General features: G+C 30.0%; 1 long non-coding RNA gene and 1 pseudogene across 1 annotated transcript in view; both read left to right on the top strand.

The window, feature by feature from the left end:
* LOC112470251 overlaps positions 1-14,422 on the top strand; it is a 133,019-nt gene that overhangs the window by 102,137 nt on the left and 16,460 nt on the right. The gene's annotated exons all lie outside the window — the stretch shown is intronic.
* Positions 9,562-9,680, top strand: LOC112470521 (annotated as a pseudogene).

Below are 14,422 nucleotides of genomic sequence, written 5' to 3'. Positions count from 1 at the left end.
AGTTGCAAAAGCAAAGTTTCATTTACATAAAGAGATAGAGTGGATGTTCAAAACAAGTTTGAGAATTCAGTTTATTTTTGTTGTTGTTGTTTGTTTTTACTATAGGAATGGACATACTGTAGTGAATGGTGTTATAGGTGAATGGTTCACTACTCCAACTTTCCTTCTTGTACGAATATTTCTGAATTAAAAATATTAACAATATTTATGTTTTACAATTTTATTGGCCTAAATAACTAATATGAGACTAATGAAATAAGAAGAAAAGGCAAGCACAAAAGGAAAGTATTATAGAAATATACTATACTAATTAATGTAAGATGTTAATAATAGAAGAAATGTGTGTGAGGGTAGAGGAAATATATGAGAATTCTATCTTCTTGACATTTCTGTTAATATAAAACTTCTAAAAAGAAATCTACTATAAAATATAGCAAAAAATGCAAAGAAAACTTAAAATATAATAATAGAGGTAAAGCTAAATTCATCAATAATCACAATCAAATTGTATGTGTTATATTTCTTTAAGAAGCAATTTTCATTTGAATTAAAAAGGTAAATATTACATAAAATTAACAGTTTTAAAATAATAGAATGCCAAAAGTGATACTAGGTGATGCTAACTAAAATTTTAGAGATGTAGCAATACTAACATTAGACTAAATATTTCTCAATACACAATACTTTAAGTGGGTTAAAAGAGGATAAAAAGAGTTTTTTTTTAAAATTTAATTTTATTATTATTTATGCCTACAGTATCTGGTCATCCTAGGTGGTCTCCCATCCAAGAAATAACTAGGCCCAACTCTGCTTAGCAGAGATTAGACATCAGGCTTGTTCAGGGTGGCACAGCCGTAGACTATGGACTGTGGCTCCACTGGGGTGTGAACCCAGGACCTTCTGTGTGTAAAGCAGACATGCTAACCACTACACTATGGAACCACATCCTAAAAGGAGATATTTAATAATAATAAATGTGTACTAGAAACATAATAATTACAAATATTTACATACCTAATAAAAATAACATAAAATATAAAAATAAACTTTTCGATATACTCATATACTCATTTGTTTCTAATTTTTTGTCATATGTATTATTTTTTTTTTGGATTTTACCATAAATGTGTCTATTCTTAGTTTTTCAAAGATTGCTTTACTTGATCATTTTTTTAATTTTGTATTATTTTCTTCTCTTTTCAGATAGTCTTTGGTTTACCTTATATCTTCCTGAATCAATACCTTAGTTTATTAATTTTTAGGCTTTCCTGATATTTAATATATATGTTTTCCTCCAAAAAACAGTAGCGGCATTCCACAAGATTTGATATGATGTGTGTCTATTTTCTTCCGTTTTAAATAGTTGTGTTCCATTTAACTCATAAATCTTTTGAGTATGTGTTTAATTTTCCAGATATAAGTTTTAAAATAATAACTGTTTATTAATTTATTTAAAAATAAGATTGGGTACATATTATATGCCAAGTCTTCTAGGTCTTTGGAGTACATCAATAAGAAAAATAGACAAATTTCCCTGATTTTTTAAACCTTATATTTTAGTATATTTAGTATATTTTCTTATAGTTGACTTCCAATTTAATTCTTGTCACATAACGAGGTCTATATAATATTCTTTTTTAAAAATAATTAAATTGAAATTTTCCACATAGCCTATTTTAAGTTCAACTTTTCTATGGGTTTCACATTACCTTGAAAAAAATGTGTGTTTTCTGCTTCTTTGGTACAATGCTGGGAATGAATGAACTATGTTATTTGAATATTCTATATGTTATGAACTAATTTTGTCTGCTTGATCTAGATGGTCCTGAGGAAGATATATATATAAAATTTACTTATCAATGTTATGGAAGATGATCTAAAAAATATAATCTGAGGGAAGAACTAAAGAGAGGGAAAAGTAAGGAAAAGGGAAACTGAGGGAGGAAATATAAACTGATGCTAATTTATATATTACCAAGATCTATATTTCTTCATGACAAGACTCAAAGAGAAACAGCTTAATAGATATGTCTGCTCATTATTCAAAAATTTTCCTGAGTAACCACAATTTAGAGTAGCTGATGAGTGAGTACATGTTATGGATTGAATTGTGTTCCCTCAAAATTCTTATGTTGAAGCCCCGATACCCAATGTGATTGTATTTGAAGAAAGGGCCTTTAAGAAAGTAAAGTTAAATGAGGTCAAGAGGGTGATGCTCTATCCTTATAAGAAGAGGAAGAGACATCAGGAAGGTGTGTACATGGAAGAAAAGCCATGTGAGAACACAGAAAGAAGACAGCTATCTGCAAACAAAGGAGACAAGTCTCAGAAGAAATCAAACCTGCTGAAACCATGATCTTGGACTTCCGGCCTATGGGACTGTGAGAAAATAAATAGTTGTTGTTTAAGTCACACAATCTATGGTATTCTGTTATGGCAGCTCTAGCAGACTAATATAATAAAGGGAGGAATCTTCCAGGCTCCTGACTATTTCTTTAATCTATGGGTTAAAGTTCATACATTTAGGCAATTATTTTTCTGTACATGATTTTATCATCCTTCAGACAAAAGCTCAGGATGTCATACCCATGCTTTTTGGTATAGTTTCAAGTGTAGAAATGTCATTAGAGCTGGAAACTCCCAGATTTGTAGCTGGTTAGTTGAGATATGTAGGTAGCCAAAGGTGGGTGACTGGGACTTCCAGTGCAAATGAATATTTGGCATTGCATATGGAAATGCATTATAAGAAGTGAGTCATACTATAAATCTGAGGATATCTTTAAGATTGTGTTCTATATAATAGGACAAGTGGGGAAGTTAATACCTGAACTCAGAGGACCTTCTTAACTGGGAGTCTCATATATGAACATCTTATTATTTTCGTTTTACTTAAATGAACTTATTTCACAATTAGATGTATGATAAACTCTATGGACTATCTAGTTTAACACTTTCATTTTAAGAGCAAGAAAACTCAGGTTTTGCTTTATTTGTTGATACTAAGGAGTTTATCTAATTTGCTTAGCCTTGGAATTTGATCCTTAACTCATTGTAAAATGTAAGAACTTCCCATTATTTTGTGCTTATATTCTGTGAGGATATGTCAATAAAAGACAACACAAGAGGTAGCATGAGAAGCTAGAAGGTTTTAAATGGCACATAAGTTGAGCTATTTACTTTTGTCTCCCTAATATGGTATCTAATATAACAGAACTTGAGAACAATCAATTGTTCAGTAAAAAAAGGAAAGATGTGATGTTGACTTCAAAGTTAGCAGATGAAACCAATCATTTCCTTACACTGAATTATAAAAGGTCAGTTACCAGAGTGAAAAAGATCAGCTGAAACTTACCTTTAGTGTAGCAATGCTTTAATTGGCATTGGATAATGAGATTAATAAACTTGCCTTACTGGATATCTTCTGTCTTTTATTTTTCCATAAGGGCATATTAAATTCTCATATGTTTTAATTAAGAGAAAAGAATATGATTGTTTGAAAAACATAGAAATCAGAAAGAATAAAATGATTATGAAAAAATCATTGCAAATTGAAACTAGAAAAATACACCTATGATTTTATGTATCTAGGTTAACAAAAATGTGAGCATATGATGCAATTTTGGAGACATTATCTTTAAAATAAAAGTAATCAACGGCATATAATGTATATTAAGTGTACGAAAATATAACAGGAGCAAAAAAACAAAAAAAAACCCACTCAGATTTTGTTCTTTATTGCCATTGCAAATAGAAGCAAACATTACTGTTTCCTGGTTTGATGTGGAGAGAATAGGTGATAGCTTGCAATTCGTCTTGAATCGCTCATATGCAATCAGTAGACACGATGCCTTATGTGACAGCTCTTCATTTAGTTTAATTTACTGTAACTCACATGTATTAATATCCTAGTAATCTCCCTTGTGTCCCATTTCTGGCAGTGTGTGTATCTCATTTTCTCTATATGGGATTCCCTTGTGAAATATTTGGGAACTCTATCATGGAAAGCATGAGGAAGGAAAGGATGCTGCTTGGAGGAGTAGATTTTTATATGGTCGACTAGGTAATTTGTTACTCAAAAGGTGATAAAAATGCAGTTTGGATAAATTGTTTCAACATTTATTGCAAAATTTAAAATAGCATATTATGTCGAAAATAAGACCATCAAATGTACATAATACCATTTGTTTTTCTTCCCTTTTATTTGTATTTTATTCCTAGACTCCACAAATATTTATTAAGTTCACACTATGTATTCGTATACCATATACTATATTCATACACCACAGTGCCATATGTTTTAGAGATCCAAAACAGATTGTAAGATATTTCATTTTCACCAGTAGAATAAATAGATATCTCCCACTAAAAACTATGAATGCTTGATAAACTATAAAGAATTATCTATTTATATTAGGATGGCTTATGGATTTTTATTCTATACAATAGATTGTATTCTATTAATATTATTACTCATTTTTAATGCTTAATTTATATCAGACTTGTTCAGTAGGGCCCTCTTAAATTTGGCTCTGTGTCATTTTGGTTTGTCCTCATCACTCTTTGAATACTTACTTAATGAAGACAGTACAAGGCAATTCAGGCTTATTTACTAATTTTCATATTCCATCTATGAAGTAAGCTTTATCTCCAAAAATGCCTCATAACTTTTAGTGGAAAATGGTATTTAGAAACCAAGATCGGGATGTTTGGTTTGCTCATTGCTGCTTGTGTCATTGCTACTAGGTCCTCTTAGTGGGCAGAGAAAGGGAATATGACATATATAATATCGTTTTTGCATCTATCCATTTATTTTTCTCTTTTGTAAAAATGATGAATTCATACTGTTTCAAATTCACAAAAATGAGAAACTGGGCTTCGAATATTGTCAATGTTTACTCATTTGCTCAAGCCTAGAGCACACAGAAAGTAGTTTCAAAATCACCAATTCGTATTACTCTAAAAATGAATTTCATATTGTTTACTGTTGTATTTTTGTGGAATACATAAATCTTAATAATTCAGTTCAATTCCTTTTTCCAAAAACAAACATCATGAAAGCCCTATCCCATCAAGATACAGAACATTTTTATTAACTCAGAGAGTTTTCTCAACTTTCTTTCTAGTTCTATCATTCCAAGTTACTTTTCTGATTTTTTTTTCATATGTATACCACAATCTGTTTATACAGTCTCCTGTTGGTGGCATTTTAATTATTTCTAGTGTTTGGTTATTGTGAACAAAGCTTCTACAACTATTCTTGTACAAAACTTTTTGAGAGTATGCATTTTCATTTCTCTTGGATAGATATCAAGAAGCAGAATTATTTAGATTTTGCAATAAGTATATATTTAATTTTATAAGAAACTGCCAAACATGTTTTGTAACTTTTTCTTCCAATTTACATTCCCCATTATCAATGTATAAGCATTCTGATTGCCTCACACCCTTGCTTACATTTGGTGTTCTCAATCTTTGTAACTTTTATTTATTATAAATAATGATACAGGATCTCATTATTTTTACATTTTTTGCTTTCCTGATTTACTAACAATGATAATTACTTTTTTATATACTTATTGTCCATGTGCACTTGAAGACTTGCATTCTGATTTTTCTGATGGAGTGTTTCATAAATGTCAATAAAGTCAAGATGGTTGGCTGTATTTTTCAGCTTCTATATCTTTGTTAATTTTCTATCTACATATTTATTATTTTTGATAGAGAAGAGTTGACACCTCTATGAATGATTATGGATTTATGTATTTCTCTTATCAGTAATATCAGATTTTGCTCCTCATGTTTTGAAACTCTGTGGTTAAGTACATATACAGTCTGTACTGTTACGTGTTTTTTGGTCATGTCATTCTTTTGTCATTAAGTAAAGTCCCTATTTATCCTGATAATATTATTTTTTTAAGAGGTCTATTTTGTCTGATATTAAAACAGCCTTTCCAGCTTTCTTTGATTAGTATTTGCAGGTATATCGCTTTCCATTCCATTACTTTTACCTTGTCTAGATCAATATATTTAAAATGGTTTTGTTTTTTGTAGGCAGTTTATGGTTGAGTCTTTGTAAGTCCAATATGAGAATTTCTACCTTTTAATTGATATTTAATTTTGTACACATAAATATAATTATTATTATGTTTGCATTTCAATCTACATTGTGTATTTTTTAGTTTGTTTTCTCAATTTTTAGTTTTTTATTATCCTTTTTCTGTTCTAATTTGGAATATTTTAATACTTGGTAAAATTTTGTTAAAATTTATCTATGGTTATTTGGCTATATCTCTCTGTACCATTTTTGTTGTTTTCTCTAGATATTTCTATATACATAAATCATGTTTCATGGTTTATTTGGAATTAGTAGTTTACCACTTCACATAAAATGTAGACAATTATGCAGGTCACTCTACCTTCTTCCTTTTATGTTATAGTTGCCATATATATTATATCTACATATATTGGAAACTCATAAAATAATTTTATAAGTTTTGTTTCGACAGTCATATATCCTAAATAATTAATGGAGAAAAATGTTGTTAATTTTACACAGATACTAACCATTTCTCTTGTTTTTCCTTTATTGCTGAAGTCGTAAGTTTCTTTCTAGTATCGTTTTTTTTTTCAGATTGAAGAATTTTATTAGTTACTTTACAGAGATCCCTTGGTAAGAAATTCATTTAATTTTCCTTCATTAGGATGACTTAATTTCATCATCACTGATGAATGTTACTTTTACTGGATACAAAATATTGTACTAATAGTTCTTTCAGTACTTTAAATATAGCATTCCATTGTCTTCTTGTCTGTGTGGTTTCCGATGAGAAATTCACAGTAATTTAAAAACGTGTAAACCTTTAACATGCCATTTTTCTCTGATTGCTTTCAAGTTTTGTTTTTTTTTTAAATCTTTGGTTTTCAGTATTTTGACTATGATGTCAAAACACATGGTTTTCCTTGAGTTTATTCTATTTAGATTTGATGAGTTTGCTAGATTTGTAAATTTTTGCCTTTCATCAAATTTGTAGTTTTTGTTACCATTTTACCAAATATGCTTTCTAAACTGATCTCTTTTCTTTCCTTCTGAGACAAATATACATCTTTTGATATTGCCACACGAGTTTCTGAGACTTTATATACTTTAAAGGAAGATATTGTATTTTTCAGTACATTTTCATTTTTTCATACAGTTTTTATTTTACTGCTGAGTACTTCTACCTTTCCATTTCAAGAGTGTTTACCTTTACCTGAAGGAACATTTGGGCCACTTGGGAATTGAAATTAATTATTTTTTTCCTTTGAAATTTGTCATATTTCCCTGGTTACTTATATGCCAAGGAATTTTGGACTTATCTTGAAAATTTTTAAACTACATTGTGAGTTTATTCCTTCTATTATCTTCTGGAGGTTGTAATTTTTGTTTGTTTTAACATTCAATCAATTTGGTTGGGTTTAGACCTTGAGTCTTTGTCACCTTCTGTGGCTGTTGATTCTAATGTCACTTCAGTTTTCATAGCCTCTCTTTAATGTCTTGATACATAATCTTTTTTTTGTAATAAGTGATTATTATGATAGATATTTTAGTTAAGGTTTTATTTTTTCAGAGTATTTGTATAAATTTATAAAAATAACATCAAAATATCTGAAATAATTGAGGATTATTTTTAAATTTTTATATTTGATTTGAGTTGAAAATTAGGTAATGACATATAATATTTTTAATCTGTAAAATATAGTGTTCATATAATAACACACAGATGATATAAGTAATTTTGGATTAGTTAAAATAAGTGGATTAGTATTGTTCATAGACCTCTAGTATTCTGCACTGTAATTATTAGACAGCTTTGCCCACCCACAGAGAATGGGCCACTATCCTTGGGTCTAATGGTTAATCTAACAAAAATTAGACTCTCAACCTCATAACAAAGATTTGTTTAAAGCATAAAGCATTTCCATAAACAGTAAGAAAAGTAAGAAAAGTCTAGAAAATATTATAAAGATGCATATTTTAAGTAATTTTTCATTAGATAAAAGAGATAAACTGGCTTTGTTTTAAAACATAATGGATCAATGATTAAACTTAGGAAATCTGAATTCTAGATCTATCTATGCCACTTACCTGAAATATGTTCCCAGAACAATCACTTAGATATTTCAACTCATTCTTTAAAATAGGGATAATAATACGTTTTCTCTCTTCCTCACAGAGTGAGTTATTGTGAGAGTCAAATCAAATACTTAAAAATTTTATACTTAAAAGTGCTTTTTAAACCAACCAAGCAATATATAAAACTTATTTTTATATGTAGATAGTCTTTTTTTAACATATTTTTTATATTGTGTTCTTTTGATATCTTTTTAGGTGATTTTATATTTTCTATTCTGTTTTCCTTTGTTTCAGTTTCATAAGGAATAGGATATTCAAAGGCTTGTCATATTGCAGAGTTACATTATTAGAAATAAGTATGATGTAAAAATGCAATAATCAAACAGGAAGCAAGCAAAAATAGCTGTTGCCCTAGACTATACAGTTCCCATCTTTGTTGATGAAGTTTTTATCTATTATGTACTTATGAAAAAACCTTATTCACTTCTGTCGTAGATTGAAAAACAGTCACATATTGTCACATTTCATCAAAAGATGTGGTGTACTCTCCAATCCTTTCAATCTTTTCTAGCTTTGTCCAATATAATGTGGAAATCACATTGTATGAATTACCAAGCCTAGTTCTCAAGTGGTTTTGCAGCTGTTTTCACCCTTTTGAAACGCTGCCTTATGGCTGCCATGTAAAAAAAGCCATTCTAGCCTAGAGAATGGGAGGCCACATGCAAGAAAACTGAACAAGAACCAACTTCCAGATTAGTTAGTGAGGTTATCTTCAACATTCCATCCCAGTTGTGTCTATATTAATAGCAAATCCAGCAGAGAAACTCTGCAGCTAACCTTCAGATTACTGAGGAATAATAAGTTATTAATGTTTTAAGGCACTAAATATTGAGGTATTCTGTTACACAATAGATAACTGATAAACATTTCTAGGAGTAGGTAACACTTTGTCAACATCTTACTATTTTTCCCCTATCTGTTTGTAATTTCGACCACATTCTGATTAATACAAAACCTTTGTGAGTACTAAAATAAAATTTTGACAGTGCTCAGTTCATTGTTGGTTCTCAGTTAAGTGATGCAAATTAGTAATTGAATAATCATCAGCAGTAGATGTTCAATTCTGTGTATATATTTTTCAGTTTGTGACCTGCTGATAAAATAACTATTTCTATTTCCCCATTCAAGAGGAATAAGAGTTATTGTGGGAGTATACATTTTTGTTCCAAGTGAAAGATTTTTGTTCTGTGTACCCTCTATATAGTTCTCTGGTCTTAATCTTGTTAGAGATTGTATTCTATCTTTACTTTTATAGATTTCTCCATACAACCAAAGCATTTTTTTAGATTAAGTATCTAATTGTAATGTTAGTTATGTAACATCACAGATGTTTAGAGTGAGAAAAGTTGAATTAAATAAGAAGCAATACTTTAAATTAGGGGAAATTTGTCTACAGCCATACCTCCCTCAACAAACCTGATCCCATCAGATCTTGGAAGCTAAGCAGGGTAGGGCCTGGTTAGTACTTGGATGGGAGATAACCTAGGAAGACCAGGTGCTATAGGCATAAAAAATAAAAAATAAGGGATTGTAAACTGACAAGGTCCTTGCAATCTGTGAGGTCAACCAAGAGTTGCCTTGTCTAAAAAAAAAAATGAATAAAATACAAATAAATTAGGAAAAATCTTGAAAATCTAAATATAGATTTATTGGTATTATTGTTGTATTTAGATTCCATATTATTATAATAATTACTATTTATAAAAAAGATAAAAGATTATAGGAAAATATTTCTGTGTTTTTTTAACAGAGATATCTTAGAATGGGTTAGTAGATATAATTTTCAAGGAATAATTCTTGAATGAGTTTTGAAACTAATCCCCATAAGTAGATATATTCGGAATAATGTTGCATCTAGAATGTTGTATAGTTGGACTCATACAATATGTAGCCTTTTCAGATTGGCTTCTTTCACTTAGAAATATATGTTTAAGTTTATTTCATATGTTTGCATGGCTTAAAGCTTATTTTTTTTAGCACTAAATAATATTCCATTGTCTGGATGTACCATATTTATCCATTCACCTTCTCAAGGGCATCTTGGTTGCTTTCAAGTTTTGGCAATTCTAAGCAAAGCTCCTGTAAACATCTGCGGGTTTTCATGTAGATGTAAGTTTTTAACTTATTTTGGGTAAATAAATACCAAGGAATGTTATTGCTACATTATACGGTAAGGGTAGGTTTAGTTTTGTAAGAAACCTACAAACTGTCTTCTAGAGTGACTGTAACAGTTTGTGTTCCCACTGGCAATGAGTAAGTTCCTCTTGCTCCACATTCTTGCCAGCATTTGATGTTATCAGTGTTTTGGTTTTGGCCATTCTAACAGGCATATAGTGAGTGGTATCTCACTCTTATTTTAACTTGCATTTCCCTGATAACATATGAGGTGGAGCATCTTTTCAAATGCTTATTTGTCATTTCATCTATTCTTTGGTGAGGTGTTTTTCAAGGTCTTTGGCTTATTTTTAAATTAGGTTGTTTGTTTTCTTATTGTTGAGTTTTAAGTGTTCTTTGTGTATTTTCGATAACAATCCTTTATTATATGTGTCTTTTACAAATATTTCTCTTAACCTGTGGCTGGTCTTTTCATTCCTTTGACAAGGTCTTACACAGAGCAGTTTTTAATTTTAATGAATGTCAGCTTATAAATTATTTCTCTCATGGATTGTGTTTTTGGTGTTGTATCTAAAATGTCATCACCATACCCAAGGTCCTCAAGGTTTTCTTCTGTTATTTTGTAGAAGTTTTATAATTTTGTGTTTTAAATTTAGGTTTTTGATCTATTTTAATTAATTTTTTGAAAAAATCTGTGTCTAGATTCTTTTTTTTTTTTGCTAGTGGATGTTCAGTTGTTCCAGAACCATTGTTTGAAAAGAATGTCTTTGTTTCATCGTATTGCCTTTGCTTCTTTTTCAGAGATAAGTTGTGTTTATTTGGGTCTATTTCTGGGCTCTTTTTTCCATTTTATTGATTTATTTGTCTACTCTTTAGCACGTACCACGCTGTCTTGGTTACTGTAGCTTTATACTGAATCTTAAAGTTGAGTAGTGTCAGCTCTCCAAATTTGTTCTCCTTTAATATTGTGTTAGCTATTTTGGGAGTTTTGCTTTTCCATATAAACATTATCTATCATTCATGTTTGTCTTAGGATAGATTCTCTTTCATCATCTACTCGAAAAAAAAAAAAAATTCTGACTTTAATATGTCAACATTTTCCCTTACATCTAGTACACATTCTGAATACTTACAGAACTCATTTTAAACTTCAAGTTTTTTGCTCAGTTTTTTACTATTTCCTCATCTGTTTTTGATCTAATTCAGGAGGTTACACTTATAGTTGAATACAGTTTTTTAAAAGGTCTTGAAAATTGTTCTGACTTTTTTCTGTCTTCCTCTTCTTTCTTTCCCTCAGCCCCGTGTTTCTTATATTCTTTTTCCTTAATATTTTTTTTTTTTTTTGAGAATGAGGCCCTATATGAACAAATTTCAAATAACTGTTTGGTGTTTTCTCAAAATTCTAGTCACTATCGTGAAATGTGGAAAATGTAATAACTGAGAAACTTAGGATTCATTATAGCTTTCTGGCTAATTGCTATTACGTTGAATCTGTCAACATGAAAATCTTTATTACAATGAAATTATATTTCTTGAAAAGAACTTATTTTCAGAATGGAAATTTTAAATTATCAAATTGTATTTATTCGTATAAATTGATTTAGAAAAAAGTAAATTAAATGCATAAATTAATTTCTATAAGATCATTGTGGTAAATTTGCTTCTACATTTTTACAATTAAAATTGTCATATGGCTACTACAGATAGCAGTCAGTGAATGTCAGCTTTATCAAACTAGAGGATAGTAGTTCTTCATGCAAGGGATTGTACTTAAAAATTTCTTTGTCTTATGTACTAACAGAGTTCAAGTTGATTGGCCTTCAGGTCTGGGATCTTGGGTCATGCCGTTGATAAAATTCAGTGGCTAAGCAAGAAGTCACTGATTATTATTTATAATTTGTTTCCTTATAATTTTATCATGCACATGTACTCAAAGGCCATGGGTTGCAGTTCATAAATTGAAACAAATGAATAAAAATATGTAATACTAATTCTGTCAATTTTTAAAGCACTAAGATATTTGTCATATTCAAAAAGTTATATTTAAATTAGTATGACTCTGCATTAACTATAAAGCAAAGGTGGACAATAACAAAATATCATGCTGTGTATGACTTTTTATGAATTTTCACATATGAGTATTTATAAAGATGATATGAAGAATTACAAACGTCAACACAAAATATTAAATAGTAACTCTTTTCATGTGAATTTAATTCACAATTCTTTATTGTTATTTGTTTTATTTCTTAATGTTCAAGAATTTAACCACTTTATCTCTTATATGCATACCAAAATGTTCCATCTAAAATATATCTTTTATATAAGTTTCTAGACTTGTCATTTTCAAGTATTCACCTTTTGCTATTTATCAAATCTGTCCATTGGTGAATTCCACCAAGACTTTTGGGGGACTAAATGTTTTATTATGCCTGACTGATAAATAGAAGTTCTATATTGAATTTGTCTATAGTTTTCATAGCAAATTTGTTTTATACTTAGTTAAGAAAATTCTTAATACCTTGAAAAACATAGTATATAGCTATAGTTTAAAAGACTATTATACCAAAAAAAAACCTATAAAAATAACCTTCATCTGCATATAAAAACATTAATTAAATCAAAGCTCAGAAATATAAAATACAAGTTTAAATTAACTCTTAAAATGCTTCCCTTTCATTCATATTTTCTTTTACTTGACTTTAATGGGATTCTGTATTGATAGGTAACACAAGGTCATTTTAAATGATGATAATTGTATAACCTAAGTCCAACCAAATTGAGAGCACAAAAGGAGGCTGGAGAAAGCGTGGTTATTTCTAACATGGCCCTACTATGCTGAGGCCATAGGAAGGAAAGCTTTCCTTGAAATTTTGTTCCTGAAAAACTGAAAATAGGTAATCGCACACAGAAGATAATACACAATCTTCAGAATGTATATCTGGCAGTATAGGTCAACATTTGATGTTGAATCTTGGACAGACACAACATCCATCATTGGAGATCACTCATTGATATGTTCCTTATGTTTTTATAAGGATAGGTTTATATCTGGCTTAAATACGTGTGATGTGTTTAAATGACTAGTATTTTTATTTAAACACAGTTTTAAAAGATTCTTATTAAAATGTTTAAATATCATGTAAAAGATGAACACGTGATTGGAAATGGGATGTTGATGCCTCTCTTAAATTAGCACATAAACTAAACTTGGTAGAAAAGATTAATTGGTGAAGTGACTTTTACTAGAGAAAGCTGTGTTCTGAGGAAATAGGTGACCAATTCAGTCACATAGGTGATCAATTTCATTTGGAAAAATAATCCATGGTAAGAAAGACTGCTGTGTGCACAAAGTAGACTCGGTGGAAACATTGTTAGCAGGCAGGCTGAATAACCTTGTGGTTAAAAATGAGGGCATTGGAATTAAACTGTCACTATTTCAACTTTGGGTCTGGCTCATTCTAGTGCTATACTAACTGTAGCGAAGTAACTTAAATTCTCCAAACCTCAGTTTCTGCCTATGTAAATTTGAACTAATACGAGAGTTGGTATGAGGATTAAAATAGATCTTGTCTGTAAAACTCTTAGAATAGTGGCTGGCATAATTCCATTAGAAATTAGTACATTAAATAAGATTTAACATACTATAGAATAGAATATATATATGCTTGTTGTGTAGATATTTCATAGACATTAGTTGGAAATTCATAGTTGTGTCTCCAAATATAATTTCTCTCTCAGGGGGGAGAAATATTTCCAGTGGAATTTAGGACTAATTATTAAGTCTGTAAAGTGATCAAGCAGCCTATGAAGTGCACCATGGTGGTAGCTGTTAGATATGCTTTTCACACTTTTATAGATTTGGCCAGTGAGGAGACAACGAGCCCAAAGGAATCCACAAAGTTTATCATTAATATAACAATTTTATAGACTCACACAGAAACCTGCATCCTTGCCCTAAAAAGAGGGCAAGGTAGACCTGTTTGCTACTGAAACTAGGAATATGAACGAGAAATGGTCTTGTAGAAATTTTCCATAAAATATAGATGGAAAACTGCATGCAACAGTTGTTTATCAGAATGCCTACCCTTGCTTCAAAATAAATTTAGGACATTCCACCAAAACCTGGGTCAG

The sequence above is a fragment of the Pteropus alecto genome, unplaced genomic scaffold (assembly GCF_000325575.1).
Source record: "Pteropus alecto unplaced genomic scaffold, ASM32557v1 scaffold3, whole genome shotgun sequence".
NCBI lineage: Eukaryota > Metazoa > Chordata > Mammalia > Chiroptera > Pteropodidae > Pteropus > Pteropus alecto.
This window is presented reverse-complemented; position numbering and strand designations above follow the sequence as displayed.